General features: G+C 41.4%; 1 protein-coding gene across 1 annotated transcript in view; it reads right to left on the reverse strand.

Annotated features, from left to right (window-relative positions):
- The window catches only part of syne1b (spectrin repeat containing, nuclear envelope 1b), a 191224-nt gene extending 190986 nt beyond the window's left edge, over positions 1-238 (reverse strand). Inside the window, exon 1 of the mRNA XM_061743971.1 lies at positions 172-238. The gene's annotated coding sequence lies outside the window, so the exon portion shown is untranslated. The remainder of the gene's footprint in view (positions 1-171) is intronic.
- Positions 239-22954: the final 22716 nt, after the last annotated feature.

The following is a 22954-nucleotide window of genomic DNA, read 5'->3' on the forward strand; positions in this document are numbered from 1 at the left end:
TCAGGGAAGACAATCAGACCGGTGACACATGAGGAAGGGCAAGTGACCTGAAATGAGAAGAGAGTTAGTTCTTTCAAAATAAAACAGGAAATGACAAGACAAAAAAGACCCAAGACAAGACAACCCCACCAAGGTGGGACAACGGTCAGGACTTCAGATGAATTATTATACCTGAAAGTAGAGGATGATGGTCCAGATCAACCCGAGGACGATGGACGGTCGCCCATCTGCGATGTCAGTGGCGTGAATGTTTACAAGTTTGATCTGAAACAGAATCAGAAGCAAATAATGACTCTGGAAAGCAAACCACGTGCAGAAAGTCTTTTTTTCCCTTCAATAAAGTCATCAAAGTCAAGTCTTTGATGCGCTTGAGGGCTTGACATTAGTGGAAGGCGGAAGCAGCCATGGAGAAAAGTCAACCAGAGTAAAAATAAAATAAATGAGCGCTAAACTGAGCCCCGAAGGAAGAGCAGAGCTAAGAGAAGCCTCTGCAGAGACACGCCGGTAGGAATGGGCGAATTTGTCATCTCGCGGTAAAAACGATAAATTCCTGTTGATGACGAAGGATGAAGGAAGGAAGGAAGGAAATGAGCCAGAAAGAAAGAAAGAAAGAAAGAAAGAAATGAGTCAGAAAGAAAGAAAGAAATGAGCCAGAAAGAAAGAAAGAAAGAAATGAACCAGAAAGAAAGAAAGAAAGAAAGAAATGAGCCAGAAAGAAAGAAAGAAAGAAAGAAAGAAAGAAAGAAAGGAGCCAGAAAGAAAGAAAAAAAGAAATGAGCCAGAAAGAAAGAAAGAAAGAAAGAAAGAAAGAAATAAAAGAAAGAAAGAAAGAAAGAAAGAAAGAAAGAAAGAAAGATAAATTCCCGTTGATACGTGTTTTGTGTAACAAACATGGCGGATCTGAGTCATTCCAGTTTTGCAGTACAGGTGTAACTCATTTAATTGGTTTTTATCAATTCAATTTAATTGGTGTAGTTTAGTAGTATTTATTATTCTTTTAGAGCAGTGATTTGGGGGCTCCAAAGACTGAATGTGGTGATAGATTTATATTTACAAAGGTGGAGTTGAATTGGTATTTTTTTTTAATCGTCATTTTTATCGTTATCGGGATAAATGCCAGAAATTATGGTGATACATTTTTTAGTCCATACCGCCCATCCCTACACGCCGGCGTCCGGCAATCTACCGGAGATGCATTCAAATGTGGTTCAGCAGAAAATGAGGTAAAACTTTGGAGAAAGCATGAAGCATCGCAGCGTTTGTCAACGTGCATCAAACAGAAGGGGCTGCATTCAGCAACACGATCACACAGGCCGGTTTCACGGCGACTGACCGGAGATCCTCGGTACCCAGACTGAGGCACGTGATGGGAGAGAGATCACAACAGCGTAAGTGGAGGGTCACAGGGAACCACGGGAAAGTAGGTCACAGAGGCAGAGGATTTAATCATGCGATCGGAAACATCCCGTCTCCTGGAACAGCGGGAAGGTTTTACGGAGCTCACCAGCCAATAGTCAGAAAAATGGCATTTAGTAGTGATGAACAGTCGACTTCTGTCTGCTCTGCTCACGTTAAGCGTGTGTAAAATTAAAGACAGATCCTTTTATACGCTGCCAGTTCAAAAAAAGAAAGTCACCACCTGGATATAAATAAGCAAATCCGAGCCTCCCATTGGATGAGAAGGTTTCAGCTGGTTATTTGACTGATTCTCACGTCTTAAACAACCGTCAGGAGACTCAAAAAGGTCAAATTATTGACATCAAGGGAAGAAAAACATAGCAGGAGATGACTTTAACTGTTAAAACTGGGCTGAGAGCGTTATTCAAAAACCCGGGAGGAGAGTTGGGAACGACCCCCTTCCAGGTAGAAATTAGGCCTGTGTTGAAAAAATTGATTTCCCAATTCTAAATCGATTCTCATATCAATTCCTGAAAATCGATTCATATGTCTAAAGATGTTTTTTTTTTTTTTTTTTTGGTTTTTTTTTTCTTTTCTTTTATTTATTTATGTATTTTTTTTTTTCATCATTCCATTACAACTTTTGGTTATTTTTTTGGTTATCCCCAAAAAAGGAATGTTTTGTTGGACACGAGAATAACTGGTGCCATGTTTTTGCCTTTAAATATGTTTAAAGGTATGAAAACATTAAAGTGTTAGGTTATAATTGCATAAATGGTCTATATTTCATTACTTTATATACTGTCTTGGGGTTACATTTGCAAAAAATGCTAAAAACCAAATGCTCAAAAATTAAAAACCAAAATAGACGAAAATGTAACAAATAAAAACGGAATGTGGGAAAAAATACGACCGATCTCATCCGTCTCTGTTTCCTCCCTTTCCTCTGTTTGGTAATTCTAACCCACATGATGTTTCTGAAAGCAGTTCTATCAGCATTCTGGGAGGTGATTGGTCCTTACAGCATCATTAGCTGCAATACTTGCTGTTGAATCTCAATATAATACTAGTATTAATATGTTGCAGAACTACAGTCATATCATTCATGCAACAGCTCAAAAAACAGTTTTAATAACACTAACCCCAAATCAATATCGGAATTGAATCGAATCGGATCGAATCAAATCTTGATAATCGATTCTGAATCTTAAGATTCAAAATCAAAACATTTGAATCGATCCCCAGCCCTAGTAGAAATGTGGTCGGAAAACGTTCAAACGATTGTAAAAACACAGTAGAGCTCCGAGCTGTGTTTAATAGTGAAAATAAAACATTTCCACACCTTATCAGAGACAATAATCACAAAAAAAGGCTTCAATCTGCTTTGAGAGCATCAACGTGGTCTGATGAGTCCAGATTTTACAGTGCATCAGCGGGAGAAGCCGTGGTGCTACGATCTGGGGTCCCTGCCGTTGCTCAGGTCTAGACTCAGCAACATCACGGGGTCTACGGACCACCTGAAGATGCTGAACGACCCGGTTATTTCATCCCTGTTGACGCGGGTTTATTACAAGATGCCAGAGTCTTTGGGATGCGCTGGAGGAGACTTTGCACATCAGTCCGACTCTCGAGATCTCTGAGAAATATTGATGCAACTCTGGACGGAAATACATGTTGTGAAACTACAGAAGCTTATCGGAACCGATGCCGGCGTGGATGTGAGTCGCAATCAAAGCTCAGCGAAATATTAAAGTGTGACAGGAAGTGTATAAAGGAACGTCTGGCCAAAAACCCCTCTAAATAAATTAATCCAGTGAAGCTGACAGTGAAAAGAAAGAGAAAGGTGGATCTCCGTCGACAAAAATGCTTCAGAATATTTAACCCTTGTGCTTTCTTTGGGTCAAGGAAGGAAGGAAGGAAGGAAGGAAGGAAGGAAGGAAGGAAGGAAGGAAGGAAGGAAGGAAGGAAGGAAGGAAGGAAGGAAGGAAGGAAGGAAGGAAGGAAGGAAGGAAGGAAGGAAGGAAGGAAGGAAGGAAGGGAGGAAGAAAGGAAGGAAGGAAGGAATGGAGAAAAGAAGGAAGGAATGGAGAAAAGGAAAGAAGGGAGGAAAGGAAAGAAGGGAGAAAAGAAGGAAAGAATGTATGAGGGGAGAAAAGAAGGAAGGAAGGAAGGAAGGAAGGAAGGAAGGAAGGAAGGAAGGAAGGAAGGAAGGAAGGAAGGAAGAGTGAAAAGAAGGAAGGGAGGATGGGAGAAAAGGAAGGGAGAAAAGAAGGAAGGAAAGATGGAAGGAAGGAAGGAAGGAAGGAAGGAAGGAAGGAAGGAAGGAAGGAAGGAAGGAAGGAAGGAAGGAAGGAAGGAAGGAAGGAAGGAAGGAAGGAAGGAAGGAAGGAAGGAAGGAAGGAAGGAAGGAAGGAAGGAAGGAAGGAAGGAAGGAAGGAAGGAAGGAAGGAGTCATTTTTGACCCAAAAGACAGTACAAGGGTTAAAATGTATAAACCGCCTGAATCAAAGTTCAGATAAATTACCGCAAGTCCAACATAACGTCCAATGAATCACAAGAGTTTATAGATTTGCTGACTATTAAATTAGAGCTGAATTAAGTTATCAGTCAAACAAAACTTGAAGATGGGGGGGGAGCAGCACGTCACGCCGTATAACACAAGACGCAGCAATAACACGAGACTCGGTGGAGCCAGACGGAGGAAAGACAAACTATCGGTCTCCTGCTCCGTGACCGGGTGAAACATCTGGGTCATTAAAGTCTGGGGAGGTTCCACAATCGTTTTAACTAAAGTTTGGGGTTAAAGAATAAAAGCATGCGTCCTGCTTACCTTCCTGCCCTCCAGGAACTTGAGTGCGTTGCCGATGTTGGACACCCAGTGGATCCTCTTCAGCTGGCGGCCTTGTCACATCGGCTTCAGACGGGGAGAAAAAAGGCTTTTATTGTGAAAAACCAGAGGGCGGTTTTTCCATTTTATTTTATTTTTATTTAACCCTTGTGCTGTCTTTGGGTCAAAATGCCCAATCCTTCTTTCCTCCTGCCATGCTCTCTCCTTCCTTCTTCCTTTCCTCTTTTCCTCCTTTTTTACCCTCCTTTACTCCTTTTTCTTCCTACCTCCCTTCTGTCATTCGTTCCTTTATTACCTTCTTTGCTTTTCCTTCCTTCTTTCGTTCCTTTTCACCATTCCTTCCTCCCTCCCTTCTTTCCTTTTCTCCCTTCTTTCCTTTCCCTTCTCCCTTCCTTCCATCTTTTCTCCCTTCCTTTCTCCTCCCTTTCCTACTTCCTTCCTTCTTTCCTTCCTTCCATCTTTTCTCCCTTCCTTACTCCCTTTCCTACTTCCTTCCTTTTTTCCTTCTTTTCTAATTTCTTCCTTACTTCCTTCTTTCCATCTTTTCTCCCTTCCTTACTCCCTTTCCTACTTCCTTCCTTCTTTCTTTCTCCTTTCTTCCTTACTTCCTTCTTTCCTCCCTTCCATCTTTTCTCCCTTCATTACTCCCTTTCCTACTTCCTTCCTTTCTCCCTTCCTTCCTTCCTTTCCTACTTCCTTCCTTCCTTCTTTCCTTCCTTCCTTTCTCCCTTCCTTCCATCTTTTCTCCCTTCCTTCATTCCTTCTTTTCTCCTTTCTTCCTTACTTCCTTCATTCCTTCTTTTCTCCTTTCTTCCTTCATTCCTTCTTTTCTCCCTTCCTTCATTCCTTCTTTTCTCCCTTCCTCCTCTCTTGACCCAAAGACAGCACAAGGGTTAACCGTTATTTAACCAGGTGAGTCAGTTGAGAACAGTTTCTCATTTACAATGACGACCTGGACAAGAAGCAGCACAAAGAGTCAAGCACTTACAATCACAGAGACACAATCAATCAAACACGATATATAAAAAACACACAACAATTCAAGAGTTATAATCTTTGTAAAACAGCACCTTTACCAGCCTCAAACATTCTCAAACGATTCCCAAGTTTGTCATCCTACGAAATAAATCTACCCGAGAAGTTTAAGGTCGTGCATGAAGAAAACAAATGTTATAAATTTATTATAAAAGAGTTATAAATTTATAAAAGAGTTGCTGGCGTTAAAGATGCAAAGCTTTTTAAGCTTTTGTGAAAACTGTGACGATCATCCAAAGGGGCGGCTTCGCTGCCTTTCACTTCCAGGACCGTCAGGTTGTGGTTTTTCTTGTCTCTGATCAATCAGGGGAAATTACCCAGCTAAGAAAAAACCGTCTAACTTCTTGTGGTTTAGCAACGTCTAAATATTTATCCGTTGCTAAACGACAGGAAGACGGAAATTCTTGGGTAATGTTTTTGGTAATTTCCTGATCAAGTTTTTTCTATTAAATAGTCTGACAGTTGCCCGACCCACCTCCGTCTCCGTCTCTGGAAGACTAAATGAAATAAGCCGGCCAGTCTGTCCAATCAAAAACTTAATTGACCACGTTCTGAAAAATAGACAAATGCATCGAAACCTGAGCGCAGATTTGAAGTCATTTATGCAGCCTTGATTTGCATATTCATGCAAATCTGCACGTGTCTATTAGGAATGGGCGATATTTTACCGTTCACAATTTACCGTCCAAAAATTCCCCACGGTAAGAATTTGTATCTCGCGGTAAAAAATGATAAATTCTCGTTGATGATGTTTTTGTGTAAAGCTGATTTATGGAAGGAAGGAAGGAAGGACAGGAAGGAAGGAAGGAAGGAAGGAAGGAAGGAAGGAAGGAAGGAAGGAAGGAAGGAAGGAAGGAAGGAAGGAAGGAAGGAAGAATATGAGCCTGAGACAGAAAGAGCAAAGAAAGAAGAAAGAAAGAAAGAAAGAAAGAAAGAAAGAAAGAAAGAAAGAAAGGAAAGAAAGAAAGAAAGAAAGAAAGAAAGACAAGAAAGAAAGAAGAGAAAGAAAGAAAGAAAGAAAGAAAGAAAGAAAGAAAGAAAGAAAGAAAGATAAATTCCCATTGATGACGTTTAGTAGCATTCAGTATTCTTTTAGAGCAGTGATTTGGCTCAAAAGACTGAATGCTGGTGATAGATTTATAGTTACAAAGATGGAGTTGAATTGGTATTTTTTTTTATCGTCATTTTTATCGTTATCGGGATAAATTCCAGAAATGATCGTGATACATTTTTTAGTCCATACCGGCCCATCCCTAGTGTCTATTTGAAATCAGGCGTCTCCTCCCCTTGAATTAGGACATTTGAGTCGACTGCTTCTGTCCAACATATCAAGCATACAAATATATAGTTGGTATGATTAAAACTATATTATCATTATAGTTGTATGACTCTGATTGTTCCATATCTGACCTACTGTGTTGAAGTTTGGGGAAATGCCTGTAAAACATTTATATTCAGTCAATTTTTATTCTGCAAAAAAGAGCCATAAGAATAATCAGTAGAAACACGATATAGGGATCCAACAAATCCATTATTCCTTCAGTTACAATTATTGAAATTTCATGAACTAGTAGACTATAGTATTCTGCAAATTATGTTTAAAGCTCATAAAAAAACTTTACCAATCAACATTCAGAAAAGATTTGAAAAAAGAGAAAAAGCAAGTATAACTTAAAAGGGATCAGAGATCAGAGATCTTTAAAAAACCAAGATTCAGGACTAAATTGATGGAACGTTGTGTTTCTGTGAAAGGAATCAGTTTATGGAACAATCTGAATAAAGAAAACAAAGAATCCAAATCAAATATTACATTTAAAAGAACAATTAAAGCCTGTATATTAAGTAAATATAATGAAATATGTTAGTTAAGTTTAATTGACATACCCATAGACGGCGGTAATTTTATTTTATTTTAGTTTTTTATTTAATTAGTTTTTAATTTATGTTATTTGTGAATTTATTTTTTGGAAAAAGGGGCAGATCAGATAAGATTCTTTTTTCTTTCTGCTCCCTTTTCATTCACAATTTATGAACATTTGTATTTGTATTTGTATTGAATTGTTTGTTTTATTTTTTGAATGAAATAAAGAATAAAATGAAAATCAAAATGAAATATAGTTAATGTTTAAAGATTACTTACGAGTCTTTGGCCGGACAGGACCTCCAACAGAGCCAGGAGCTTCACCCCATCCTTGATGTCTTCAAAAAGGTCATTGACCTCCAGCGCCGGTTTGTGCTAAGGTTTAAAGATGCAGAAACAGAACATGAGAAACATGCCGGTGCTGAACGCTGGGAGAAAATGTTGGCAACCGCGGAGGGAGGAGAAACCAAATGCTGTCGGTGAGAAACCGGCTTGTTATCCTCCCTGCAGCCTTTCTCTGGCCGGTGGCCGAGTGCCCAGTCCTGAGCAGCGGCGCTCGTTTAACCCTAACAGCGTTCTCGTCTGCTCGTCGCGTCTCCACACGACGGCCGAGCTCATTAAAGCAACGACAACAACATAGTCGCATGGAAAAGTACTTGTCATTTTGTTAACCCTTGTGCTGTCTTCGGGTCAAAATGACCTAATTCTCTTGTTCCTTCTTTCCTCCTGCTCTTTCCTTCCTTCCTTCCTTCCTTCCTTCCTTCTTTTTTCCCTTCCTTCCTTCCTTCCTTCCTCTTTCCTTCCTTCCTCCCTTCTTTTCATTCTTCCTTCCTTCCTTCTTTCCTCCCTTCCTTCCTTCCTCCCTTCCTTTCTGCCTTCCTTCCTTCTTTTCTCCCTTCCTTCTTTCCTGCCTTCCTTCCTTCCTGCCTTCCTTCCTTCTTTTCTCCTTCCTTCCTTCTTTTTTTCCTTCTTTTCATTCTTCCTTCCTTCTTTTTTCCCTTCCTTCCTTCTTTCCTCCCTTCCTTCCTTCTTTCTTTCCTTCTTTTCATTCTTCCTTCCTTCCTCTCTTCCTTCTTTTCTCCCTCCCTTCTTCTTTCCCTTCCTTCCTTCCTTCCTTCCTTCCTTCCTTCCTTCCTTCCTTCCTTCCATCCTTCTTTCCTCCCTTCCTTCCTTCTTTCTTTCCTTCTTTTCATTCTTCCTTCCTTCCTTCTTTTCTCCCTCCCTTCTTCTTTCCCTTCCTTCCTTCCTTCCTTCCTTCCTTCCTTCCTTCCTTCTTTTCTCCCTTCCTTCTTTCCTGCCTTCCTTCCTTCCTGCCTTCCTTCCTTCTTTTCTCCCTCCCTTCCTTCCTTCCTTCCTTCTTTTTTTCCTTCTTTTCATTCTTCCTTCCTTCTTTTTTCCCTTCCTTCCTTCCTCTTTCCTTCCTTCCTCCCTTCCTTCCTTCTTTTCATTCTTCCTTCCTTCCTTCTTTTCTCCCTTCCTTCTCCCTTGCTTCCTTCCTTCTTTCCTCCCTTCCTTCCTTCTTTCTTTCCTTCTTTTCATTCTTCCTTACTTCCTTCTTTCCTCTCTTCCTTCTTTTCTCCCTCCCTTCTTCTTTCCCTTCCTTCCTTCCTTCCTTCCTTCCATCCTTCTTTTCTCCCTTCCTTCTTTCTTTCTTTCTTTCCTTCTTTTCATTCTTCCTCCCTTGCTTCTTTTCTCCCTTCCTTCTCCCTCCCTCCCTCCCTTCCTTCTTTCCTCCCTTCCTTTCTTCTTTCGTCCCTTCTTCTCTTCCTCCTTCCTTGACCCGAAGACAGCACAAGGGTTAAGATTTGCTGGGCCCCCTACAGGCTTTTACCTCTAGAGTTATACAGAATGTCCTCGCCTTCACCACCCTGTTATACTCCTTAAAAAAGTTTTACTAGTCATGAGTCTTGAAAAGCTTAGATTTTCCCTCAATGGCTCCTTACATTCATTTGAAAAGGACCTTGAGACGTCTCTTAAGTCTTATCGAGTGTTTGACATCTCTGTGTTGATGTGTTGACTGAGCCTTCCCTTTATTTTAATTATGAATTCCTTTTTTTTCTCTTTTGTTCTTCTTCTTATTATTATTTATGTATTTTTTCCCTTTTTTATTCATATTTGGTTGTTTTTCTTGTCTTTGGTCTGTTGCGAGTGCGAATGTGGGAGGGATATAAAAAGATGGGAAGTATTCTCTGTTAAATTGCTGTACTACTGTTGTATTTCCTGAAACTACTTCCAATAAAAAAAAGTTAATAAAAATTAATTAAGATTTGCACAGATGACTAACTTAAATGCTGTTCTACGTCTGCAACCGACTGTTTGATCAGTTTCTGGGGTGGTTAACCGTGTCCATCTACGCAGATATTGGATCAATAATCAATAATCAATCAATAATTAGGGGAATGATTAACTTGGCGGGTATACAGTGGAAGTGGGCGGGGCCTACAGCTAGGCCCCGCCCATCAAAATACATCACACTGTTACAGACAAGAAATATGTCTATTTAACAAGGAAGCAACGATGAAATCCCGTCACACAATTACTTTGTTAAATAAAGAAGTAAGAAATGTGATGTAATACAGTTCATTTTGTCCAAGGCCTTTACAATTTAATTTGCTAATTCTTTTTGTCAGACAAGAATATCTAGGTGTTTTTAATATTTTAGGTATTTAAAAAACCTAAAAAATCTAGTCCGACAAAAAGAATTAGCAAATTAAAGTAAGAAATGTGTTAACGCTGCAGACTGGAAAATACTTTATATGTGTGGTTTATTACGAATAAACATTTTTGACATTTTTGTTATTGACAGACAACAAAGACTCGTTCGTGATGCGGACCCGGCTGATTCTGATTGGCTAACTGACTGTAACTGACTATAAAAGCAGAGGTTTTTTTGGTCCGATGTGTCCAAACATACGCTAACGCAACGCCGAGGAAGACAGATATCAGCAGCGATCTTAAAGATTCTGTCGGGAATTATGAACCGATTTCAAAAGAGTCTGGATTAAATCTTTTCTACGGTACGAAAGATGATTCATGGATCCGACCAGGAGTTGGACTCTGCAACGCTTAGAGGAAAAAAAAAGGGAAAACAAGAGTACCGATTAGCATGTTAATGCCGAACTTCACCGCAGCACAAAGGCACTGAACAAGCGGGAAGAGTTGCCGGGAGAAAACCCTCTTCTGTCACATAGCAGCAGTTTCTGTTTGTTTAATCTGAATAAAACACAAGACTCCTGGAGCCACGTGTTTCAGATGGGTGAAACCTTCATTTTGAAACTCTCTTAACATTTTTACCTCATTTTAAGACTATTATTATTATTATTATTATTATTAGGGCCCGAGCACTTACAGTGCAAAGGCCCTATTGTATCTGTAGGAATTTTTTCTTTCTTTCTTTTTTTTTCTTCTGACGAAATTAGGGCCTTTTTGCCCCCCTAAACGTGCCCCAAAAGTCACCAAATTTTGCACCAAGCCAGGCCTGGTGAAAAATTTGATATTTAATGGTTTGCATTAATGGGCGTGGCAAAATGGCTCAACAGCGCCCCCTAGAAAACTTTGTGCCTCAAGCCCCACAATACGGTTTGACGTACATGCACGAAAATCGGTACCCACCTTTATCATGTCGCAACTTAAAGAAAAGTCTCTTGGCGCCATGGCCGAAACCAAACAGGAAGTCGGCCATTTTGAACATTTTGATTAATTGCGTAATTTTGGCGCAATTTATGCCATTCCTTCGGCAGTTAATACGCCCCGAACCGTAACGTGCACCCAGGTGTGTTATACATCAAAATGTGCGTCTCCATCCTGCGACGACGCGCATTACTTTTCTCAGTCAAAAGCGTTACCGTGGCGACGCTAGACGCCAAAAAGCGCGCCCCCCCTTCATCTGATTGGTCCATATTTGATAGTTCCTACTTTCTGCCAGAACTTTTGAATGGTTTGATATAGAGAGTCGTGGGTGGTGTCATCCGCTAAATGTATTATGTAAAACCTGAGAATTAATGGAGGGTGAACTTTGTTTCCACATGACTGACCCTTAAATGTTTTGTTTATTTCGCCGAGAGGAGCTTTAATTAAAAAGCAAAGGTCCCTGTGGGGTCTTGTGCCCCCCCACCCCCCCGCTGCATTCAGGCCACTTCACACCTCAACATCTCCCATCGCAGGATCGCAGTCGACTGCCTATCTGGGGCAAGATGTGCGAACCGTGACCGTCTGTCCTGCTAAACATGAACTCCGTTTTCTTCTTGTGCCAAACAGGAAGATACCAGATACTAATATCTGCTATCTGCTCTTCCCACAGCCGCCGAGGTTTTTCCAAACACTGATAATATTGACACAATCTGGGAGCAACATGGAAAAGTAATTTACTAAAATCACATGAAAAGTGGAAAAAGCTGTCAGATGTAAATGTGCTGCGTAAAGAGAAACATCACAGGAAATCTGCACAAAGGCTGAGAGGAAAGCGGGACAGCCGAGGGAAGTTCCTGTCTAGATAATCGCCACTTTCACCCATAAAATAACTGAATGATTGATGCCAGTATTAAAGACGGCAAACAAGCTTTTATCACCATTACATGTAACACGTGTGACTGACTGATGAGGAAATTAAGGTGTCTCCTCTTCGTCCTGACTTCCCTTTCAATATAACCCATTTTACATCGCTTGAGACCTCCTGTTTAACACCCCAATTTAGCATAACGTCTGTCCTTTTTACGTTAACCGACACTGGGGCGGGCGTTGAGCTGGGTCCATCAATAACACGCTTGTGAGGGTAAAACCAGTATTGGAGTTGAGGGGGGATAAGGGGAGATTGGCATCCCCCCCTGAAATAAAAACGGTCCAAATCATCCCCCCTGAAATAAAAACGGTCCAAATCATCCCCCTTGTAAAACTGCCATCCCCCCTTTCCATCCCTTATGTCATTTCATCAATGAATGTGGTTTTACTGCTATTTCAACATTTAGAGTCATCACCAGAAAAATAACACCAGAAAAATAACTTATTTGACCATTTTCACCTGTTTCAAGTAAATTTTCGCTTGAAATAAGTAGAAAAATCTGCCAGTGGGACAAGATTTATCTTCTCATTACAAGCAAAAAAATCTTGTTCCACTGGCAGATTTTTCTACTTATTTCAAGTGAAAATCTACTTGAAACAGGTGAAAATTGTTATTTTTTTCCAGTGATGAGTCTTGTTTTAAGTGTAATGAGATTTTTCTACTAAAATTAGACAAGATTGTGAGTTTTTGCAGTGATCCATGTTACTTATCCTGTGAAGGACAGAGTCATATTGATAAGTTCAGAAAAGTGTTTTTTATTGTTGTGTTTTGATGTATTTGATGTAAGCCCAGTGGATATTTAAAGCTTACAGAAGGCTGCATTTAACTGCTGCTATGTCATTCCTGCAGTATTTCTGCAGGTTTTTTGGTCAGTGCTATTATTTGTAATATATTATATTATTTGTAATCAGCACAAATTATCTGTCCCCATATGATAAAATCCACCATCCTCCCCTGATTTTTTTTTTATAACTTGAGTACTGGGTACAACTGATACCTGATGGAAACACAACGACGGGATGATGACGAGACAAGGAGGTCGTCCTCTTCAAGCTGCTCATCTTCAGAGCCGAGGACGCTAACAATCAGCCCTAACATTTAGCCAGCTGCTGAAAAAACTCCCTAGCAAACTGAAGAGCCGTAGAACGACGTTCTTACAACAGCAGGACGGGAGGAGGAAGACTGGACAGGTCACATTTGATCCGTGCCACTCCTCAAATCCCGTTGTCAGGGTAACAACACCCGATCAGCAAATCAGACAGGCCTCCTCTTTTGTCTGTTTTTAAATCCCTTGTCAAAACCCTTGGCTTTTAACAATTAGCAAGACAGGTGACTTTATTTTATCCTTTTATTCTTTATTTTATTCTTTTATCTTTTATTTTATCCTATTTTATTGATTGATAGTATGACTGTTACCTTTATATTACCGGTATGTCGTTTAACTTATTTTATTTATTTTATTTAACATTTTATGTCTTGAGCTGTTTGTCTTGTTATTTATTCTGGTCAGCTGTGGTTGTTTTAAAGCTGCTTAACAAATAAAATTGGATTGGATTGGAATTGGATACGGCCTCCTAGCTCCTCTTCCCTCCCCATAACTCGGCTTCAGGCGCCAGCAGGGAATGACAAGCCTTCGCTCAGAAACACGAGTCCTTCGTCTCGGGACAATAACAGCGTCTGATCGGAGCGCTAACGCAAGTGCTTGCTTTTTAGCCTCGGACGTCATCGCGTGTTACATTTAGGATGAGAGCTAGAAAAGCTAGATTAGTATTGTTTAACACATTCTTACAAAATAAGATAGGAAAGCTATCTTGGTCAACAAGATTTTTGCAATATCTAAGTTTTACTGACATATAGATACATATTAGATACAAAGATGATTTATATAAATGTCACCGTTACACATGTTGCTACTTGATGACGGGTATGTTCAACCTATGGAGATCGCTAGAGTCTGAGCAATATTCTGATCAATATTGGGGTTTTTAAGACCGATATCGATATTTCTGATGTGTAAAAATCTGTTATTACGATATATCGGGCGATATATTGTTGTTATCTAGAAACATGTAAAGCCAGGCAGACACTGTGCGATTATCGGTTCGTTTTGAGCCGATTTTCCAGTCGTGCGACTATTTTTTGGATCGGGCCGGATTTCGACCCAATCATTGGTCGTGCCTCGTGCAGTATACGTGGGGTAACGACGAGAGATTAACACCTCACGACGAGAGATTAACACCTCACGACGAGAGATTAACACCTCACGACGAGCTCCCGATCACAAATCGTGTGATCGCAAGAAAATCAAACGTGTTTGAAATCCTGGTCGTGCTACGACCCGATTTGCCTCATCCTTTCACAGAGAGCATGCGCAATCTCTGATGTCACGTCAAAAACTATTATTTGTAGTTTAAAGTGTTGCAAATTCACATTACAAATCATGTTTTAATAGCAGAAAAAAAAGACCGCATTTCCCACGTCTGCCCAGCCAATTCCTTGTCCAATCACGGCGTTGTCTAATATTTTTTCATTTATCGCCACACAGAATGGCCCAAATTGCTAAAGGCAGATTTATGGTTCCGCGTTACACCAACACAGAGCCTACGGCGTACGGTACGCGGCGATCGCAGCGTACAGTGCGCGTCTCCGCGTAACCTACGCCGTAGGCTCTGCGTTGGTGTAACACGGAACCATAAATCAGCCTTCAGTGTGTCTCTGTCTGCTGCTCTGAACACTGTTGTGCTCATTTTGCTGGGACGTCAGGTTCCTCCGCCGAGACACAACTTTTGCGGTATGCGTTCATTGTTGTCTAAAAATGATGCACAGTGCCGACGCAATCAGAAACGGTACAGATATTTTGTGATTTTTTTTTATATATATAAAAAAATAAAATTATAAAAAAATAAAGGATCCCCATAACTTGGATTGGGTGGGCAGGACGCACGTTTGGGTGGGCACAGCCCACCCCTGCCCCAAAACCGGCCTCGAGTTCCAGTAACAGAGGTCCGACGGGAGGATTATGATCGTATAGTGTGAGCAGACGGGTCGCATCCGAGCATCGGGTCGTACAGTGTGAGAACATAAATCGTGGGCTGTGAACTTTTGAACTCACCGATCTAGTCGTGCAGTGTGAGATGGGGCTGAATCAAACCATTTGAAATAACACACAGTGTACTGTATGCCCAGCTTAACGTACACAGATGTGCGCTAATTATGAGTTACTAACTTAACGCTGCATTTTAAAAATACATACTTGAAATATAACTTATATAACATTGTGAGAGGATTTTTGTTTTGTTTTTAACATCAGTGGGGATGGGAATCGAGATCCGGTTCTTGTTCAGAACCGGTTCCTTGTGTTTCAATTCCTTGGAATCGTTTGCAAGTCTTGCAAACGATTCCCTTTTCGATTCCAGTACGTACGCATGATGTCATCACGCACGTAGCGTAGCTGACGTTGCTGAGCTTACATTACATAGGTTACATTGCGTAGCTTATTATGCAAAGCTCACGATGGTTACGTTGTATAAGTCAGCAGTCAATAACAAACATGGCGCCCAAGCGATACAAACGGTTGAAAGTCCGGTTACATTTCAGTAAGAAAGACGACAACAGGGCAACTTGCAAATACTACCAATAAACTAAAACATTTGCGTACACAGCACGAAACCCTAACCCATTTATCCAAATGAGAATCAATAAAGAACCAAATCGAAAATGGAATCGTAAAAATCAATCATTCCCATGTTTAATAAGAATAATAATAATAATAGACTAATAATCATCAGTCCAATTCCTCACGGTGCTTTGATGATTCGGTGCACATCGTATCATTCATAAATGTCAGTGTATCGTAATGTCACGTGGACGCCTCCATTCACAAACCAGCCGGCGGATCCAGATTTCAACTTGCGCGTACGGACCAGCATGCATTGCTCCTGTTTTCCTGTAAGACCGGGCTTCCCTATTGGTATGCACAGTGAGTAAGCTCGAGTGAAGTGCATGAATAATGAAAAATAGGCCAACGTCGGCCCACCACATAACTCAGATTCTTCTGAAGTTTCAGAAGCCGGGCCCTGAACTATTGTGGGCGAGCCCAGGCCCAACAAAAGGCCCGTCTAAACCGGCGCTCCGTGCCAGATCTGAGGCCCCGGTCACAGATCCGCACACCCTGCTGCGTCATCTGTGATATTAAGATCACCAGCTAATTATTCTGAAACAGCTCCAGTCAGGATCCCGGTTTACTGCAGTGCACGAATCTATCAAGTGACCCGATTTAGCTCTCGTTAGGGCGGCTGTGCGATAACAAAAGCAGCGTGTGAGCATGTGTTTTTGTCGTCCTCTCATTGCTTTGCAATTTAGACACACGAAATTCAGAGAGCAGACGACAGCCTGCAGGGATCTGTCCTCACCCTCTTGCTCTCCATCTGCACACTGCATCACTGTCCCTGCCCATCCTGTCCACAAATACACACTCTGGAGCACACACACGCTGTTCACAAATGCCCAAACACCGACGCACAAGCCTACTAACTCATGCACGACCAAATGCACATAAAGAAAGCTAAACAAATGCATCACTCTGTCAATGAAACCATTAAATACCCAGAATGACTCAACTAGTGGTATACAAGCTGTTAAATATTTAAATGCCCCCTAGTGAGACCTTTGAAACCTGCACAAAAGTGCTTTGTCATGTCTGGGGTATCTCTGCAGCCTCTGCTCGGATCTTCCAGCCTCACAAGTAGGAATGGGTGATATTTTACCGTTCACGATAAACCTTCAAAAAATTCCCCACGGTAAGAATTTGTATCTCACGGTAAAAACGATAAATTCCTGTTGATGACGTTTTTGTGTAAAGTCGGATTTATGGTTCTGCGTTGAATCAACGCACAACGTACGTGAAGGAAGGAAGGAAGGAAGGAAGGAAGGAAGGAAGGAAGGAAGGAAGGAAGGAAGGAAGGAAGGAAGGAAGGAAGGAAGGAAGGAAGGAAATGTGCAAGAAAGAAAGAAAGAAAGAAAGAAAGAAAGAAAGAAAGATTGAAAGAAAGAAAGATTGAAAGAAAGAAAGAAAGAAAGAAAGAAAGAAAGAAAGAAAGAAAGAAAGAAAGAAAGAAAGAAAGAAAGAAAGAAAGAAAGAAAGAAAGAAAGAAAGAAAGAAAGAAAGAAAGAAAGAAAGAAAGAAAAAACGATAAATTCCCATTGATGACGTTTAATAGTATTTAGTATCTTTTAGAGCAGTGTTTTGGCTCCAAAGACTGAATGTGGTGATAGATTTATAGTTACAAAGGTGAAGTTGAATTGGTATTTTCTTTAATCGCCATTTTTATCGTTATCGGGATAAATGCCAGAAATTATCGTGATACATTTTCTAGTCCATACCGCCCATCCCTACTCACAAGAACTAAACTAGCCGGAAATGAAGGAGCGCCACAAACCTTTTCCCTTCCGACCGTTAGAAGCAGCAAACTTTCATTACAGACAAACCGCGTTCCATTAAAGACGGGGCTAATTTTGAAGCGTGACGAATCGGGGTAAGCGACGTCGTTATTCACAGTTAACTGGATAAATTCAGTTACAGTACCAATGTCATGAGAGAGCATCGCTGTCACCGCCTCGTCTCCGGTTTCAGGCGCGACATGTCGTTGGAAATGAGATATTAAACATCAACACAGCTCTGTGATATAATTATAATCGCTTGAGTTTGATAGGCTGAAGCACACAATATTTACCTGTCATTTTGAATATTTTATAATTTTTTCTATATACTGTACTAGATATGTCATTTTTATGAAATTTTGTTTAGAGGTAGAGTAATCAATCTCCCATTAATCAGTACATATAATGTTTTATTGAGGATAATTGGCCCATTATTAGGAGGGACCATCGGCATACAGCCTTTATTATTAAATGCATGATGTTGCCATTATATCTTAAGTTCACTCCACGGGACTCTCGTGACTTTGTGCCGAGACCCTGCCCTTGACGATCAGACTTAAAGGCAGGGTAAGCAATTCTATGTGATTTCTCACCCAGAATGCAGGAGGCAAATAAAGTGGGAGTGGCCTCCTTAAACTATAACAAACTATATAAATCGCTTCTCAGGGTAATGTTGGAGGGACATTGTAGAGAGGAGCTAACTGCGTTTTTAGGGCCCGAGCACTTGCAGTGCAAAGGCCCTTTTGTATCTGTAGGATTTTTTTTCCTCCTTCCGACGAAAGGAAGGCGATTTTTCCCCCTAAACATGCCCCAAAAGTCACCAAATTTTGCACCCAAGCCAGGCCTGGTGAAAAATGTTATATTTAATGGTTTGCATTAATGGGCGTGGCCTAATGGCTCAACAGCGCCCCCTAGAAAACTTTGTGCCTAAAGCCCCACAATACGGTTTGACATACATGCACGAAAATCGGTACACACCTGTATCATGTCGCAACTTAAAGAAAAGTCTCTTGGCGCCATGGCCGAAACCCAACAGGAAGTCGGCCATTTTGAACATTTTGAATTAATCGTGTCATTTTGGCGCAATTTATGCCATTCCTTCGGCAGTTAATACGGCCCGAACCGTAACGTGCACCCAGGTGTGTTATACATCAAAATGTGCGTCTCCATCCTGCGACGACGCGCATTACTTTTCTCTTTCAAAAGCGTTACCGTGGCGATGCTAGACGCCGAAAAGCACGCCCCCCCCCTTCATCTGATTGGTCTATATTTGATAGTTCCTACTCTCTGCCATAACTTTTGAATGGTTTGACATAAAAACTCGTGGGTGGTGTCATTGGACTCGGTTTTGAGTCCTTGAACAAAACTGCAAATTAGCCCCCCCTTCATCTGATTGGTCCATATATGATAGTTCCTACTTTCTGCCATAACTTTTGAATGGTTTGATATAGAGAGTTGTGGGTGGTTTCATCCGCTAAATGTCCAGGCCTGAAGAATCTACATAGTCATTCAAGCTTCCACTGCAGCCTGAACGTGGACAAGGGTGGAGGGCCCGTTCATCGCTGCTTGCAGCTTTAATGTTGGTATTGTGATTTAATCTGGAAAATCGCGTACCCTGCCTTTAATATGTATTTAATCCCTCAGATAAGGAAAGACGGTAAACCCAACATTATAAATCAGCTGCCCGGATTTTAAAACATCTGCATCAAACCTCAATAACCCCCATATCTGCTGACCTCTAGCTTTTAGATCTTATAAAATCCCATAAGCCCCCAGTCCTCGCCGGCGACAGCCAATGAGGCGTAAGCTCCGGTGGTGAAGGTGTGGACGGCAGCTCACACTTACCTTTGCTAAGTGAGAATTGATCCATTTTGTGAAGGTTCTCTTTTGCACGGCTTCTTGCTCGTCTGAAAAGACAAAAAGAGCACGTCAGCCACTTGTTGGCCAGATCACATGACATGACAGTTGATAGCGGAGCCCGAGCGCCACACTGAAAAATGAACTTGTGATTTTCATAAAGATGGAGATGAGATCCCCTGATCAGATCTGGGACATTTCCCAGAAATTACTCCTAATTTATACAAGATATAGAAAAGAAACGGCAGCTTTTGTTCCTCATAACCTTTACAAACCAGAATACTAGTTTATTAAAACTCACATGTGCCGAGTTAGTCCTGTCAGGTTGTAAAGCAGCATCACATGTTGACATGTACGACTGTAGCGATGATTATCGTGATAGATGCCCTCAAAGGTATCACATCCACTGTTGTACTGCTCGAAAGGAAAGGTCGTATGAAGGGATCAGAGGATGAGTGGACAGAAAATTTCTGCCAACGCACCTCACAAACCGGCTCCGTGTTCAGTAATGACATGCGTGATTGTTCGGACCCCCCCCGCCCCCCAGCTCTCTTTGGTGGTCTATTAATACTTTTCATCCACAATGCCTCATGCATTATGCAACACGTATAACAAAGCATTTCTTTTTGCTTTGGTGCTGCTGAAGACGGATTTCTGACACCCTGTCATGCATGCTGCTCGGCTGGTCCTGCACGCCGCATAGGCTGGCCATTTTTAAGCATCGCAGTCAGATATATAGCAGCGGTCACATGTTAGAGGGAGACATGCAAACACTGTACAGCCAGCAAAGCCGTCAACATCCCACAGGCGAATCCTTCATCGCTGCTGCACCGGGGAAGCCCAGCGAAGCGTAGCATGTACATACAGATGCGCACATATACAACTTCATAACAATAACGAGCTGACACGGCAGGTATCCATGTGAAAACCATATGTCATGTAGACTCCAGAGACTGACGCTGTCCTACTTACCACGCAAATACTGAAAAAATCCAGTCACCAGATTTATAGAAGTCTTCCTGACAGAAACATCCTTATAGTGAGCCATTCTTCGCCCCACTCTCCAGCTCTATCCATTTGCTTGTCATGAGTTACTCATAGGTGTGTGCGTAAAAGAAATAAGATCCACGGTGGTGAAATAAAAAATGATCACGTCTGTCCTCGGCTCGGTCACCCTGCTTTTTCCGGCAGGAAGCAGAACAGATCTGGGAGCCGCGTCTCCCTGGTGGAAGCAAAAGAGCTGCTGGAGGCTGTGATGAAAATGTCCCCTCCTCCCTGGCCGTCACACACACCCCCACACACACACACACACTCCCACACACCCACACACACACACACAGATGGCAAGGCAGAAAAACTAATTGAAAGGGTGATTTCCAATCCCGTCTTTCCGTCTCCCTGTGTTTTTCTGATCCAGAGCAGCCATGCCGGTGTGATGTGCAGCCCCCGCTGCACTGCCTCGTATCATCACACCATCGCAGGCTGAGCCAGCTGAGCCGGGAGGGCGGCTCGGCCAATCAGCAGGCGGGAGGCGGTGATGTCACAGCCTCAGTTGCATTATCCCAATTTCAGCTTAAGTGTGTGTGTGTGTGTGTGTGTGTGTGTGTGTGTGTGTGTGTGTGTTGACCTACACTGAAAAAAAATAAATCTAAGTGAAACAAGGAAAGGAGGAAGGAAGGAGAAAAGAGGAAGGGAAGAAGGAAGGAAGGAAGGAAGGAAGGAAGGAAGGAAGGAAGGGAGAAAAGAAGGAAGGAAGAAAGGAAGGAAGGAAATAAGGATGGAAGGAAGGGAGAAAATAAGGAAGGAAGGAAGGAAGGAAAGAAGGAAGGAAGGAAGGAAGGAAGGAAGGAAGGAAGGAAGGAAGGAAGGAAGGAAGGAAGGAAGGAAGGAAGGAAGGAAGGAAGGAAGGAAGGAAGGAAAGGAGGAAGGAATGGAGAAAAGAGGAAGGGAAGAAGGAAGGAAGGGAAAAAAAGGAAGGAAGGAAGGAAGGAAGGAAGGAAGGAAGGAAGAAGGAAGGAAGGAAGGAAGGAAGGAAGGAAGGAAGGAAGGAAGGAAGGAAGGAAGGAAGGAAGAAAGGAAGGAAGAAGAAAGAAGGATGGAAAGGAAGAAGGAAAGAAGGAAGGAAGGATGGAAGGAAGGGATAAAATAAGGAAGGGACGATGGGAGAAAAAGAAGGAAGGAGGAAGGAAGGAAACAAGGAAAGGAGGAAGGAATGGAGTAAAGAGGAAGGGAAGAAGGAAGGAGAGAGCAGGAGGAAAGAAGGAAGGAAGGGAAAAAAGAAGGAAGGAGAGGAAGGAAGGAAGGAAGGAAGGAAGGAAGGAAGGAAGGAAGGAAGGAAGGAAGGATAGGAAGGAAGGAAGAAGGATGGAAGGAAGGGATAAAATAAGGAAAGGAGGAAGAATGGAGAAAAGAGGAAGGGAGAGAAGGAAGGGAAAAGGGTTGTGCATGTAAAATTAAAAATTAAATTCAAAATGAAGTTTGTGGCTTTACATGAATACATCTAGTTTTGAACTTAATCTGCATTTGTTCAAAAAACAAGACATTGTGCATTTTTTCCTTAACAAGCAGTATTTCTGTAATCCCAGTAATCTTTTCATTTACACACAAACAACAAGCAATGATCTTGTTCTATTTACTTTTCCTTTAACAATTATAATCTATTGGGCAGATTTACCAACATTTAGATGAAACATGCTTTATTTGTTTAAGTAGAAACCACAGTAAAAAATATCTTGCTTGATCTACTTTTAAAAATTAAGGCAACTTTTTCGCATAAGATTTTTATGTAGATCAACAAAAACTAGTCTTTGTATAAACTACTTAATTTTTAGTATGTACAAAATTCATTTGCAAGTAAAGTCAACTTCATTTTGATAAATAAAGTAAACTTTTACACAATTAAGTTGACTGTACTTGCAAAATGTATTATTTACATACAAAAAATTAAGTAGTTTATACAAAGACTAGTCTTTCTTGATCTACATAATAATCTCATGCAAAAAGTGGACTTATTTTTTTTTAAGTAGATCAAGCACAATATTTGTAACAGTGTGTGTTTGCCTTTAAGATTTCTCTAATCCTCTGAGATTAACATAGTTAATGACATATTTGGACAAAAAATAGAGGAAAAATAACAAAAACTAATCATTTTTCTGGAGTTGGGGGTGGGAAGAGGGGCGTTCATGGTCCAATTAAAGAAGTCTCAACAGGCCTATTGATTAACTGGATCAGCACAACATACAAAGGCTGGGGCACAAAGCGAGATGTAGTGCAACTAATTTTAATAATGAATTGTGAGGCTGCTGAATGACGTCTACCACCTGCTCCCCCTCCGAGTCCATGCCATTGTGACGTTAGAGTGGACACACCCACACCGGGATTCCCTTTGTGAGCTGGAGATCACGGAAGAACTCTCAATCACCAGCTTATTTGTTCAGTTAGGATCGGGCAGAATGGGCTGGTCTCGGACCAGAACCACCCTGCTGCTCTGAATAATAGTAAACACGGTCCTTGATTCCTTATCGTCTCCTGCAGAAAAGTCCTTTTCATTCTTTCAAGACCGCAGCACTAAAAGCCTGTCTGACATCTAAAAATAAGCCTGAGGTTGACGTTCTATTATTACTCCTCAATAGACGGCCCAGATTGGTCGGACATGGTTTTTTCTCTCTTTTCTTAGGAAAACAGCAAACTTTTAGTGGCCCGATTCAAACACTGATGACTGATGACACCGTGAGAACAATGATCTTTGAATGTTGAATTCAGTCTTTTTAACCCTTGTGCTTTGGGTCAAGGAAGTAGGAAGAGAAGGAAGGAAGGAAGGAAGGAAGGAAGGAAGGAAGGAAGGAAGGAAGGAAGGAAGGAAGGAAGGAAGGAAGGGAGAATAGAGGAAGGGAAGAAGGAAGGAGAGAAAGAAGGAAGGAAGGAAGGGAGAAAATAAGGAAAGGAGGAAGGAAGGGAG

This window comes from Cololabis saira, chromosome 16 (genome assembly GCF_033807715.1).
Source record: "Cololabis saira isolate AMF1-May2022 chromosome 16, fColSai1.1, whole genome shotgun sequence".
NCBI lineage: Eukaryota > Metazoa > Chordata > Actinopteri > Beloniformes > Belonidae > Cololabis > Cololabis saira.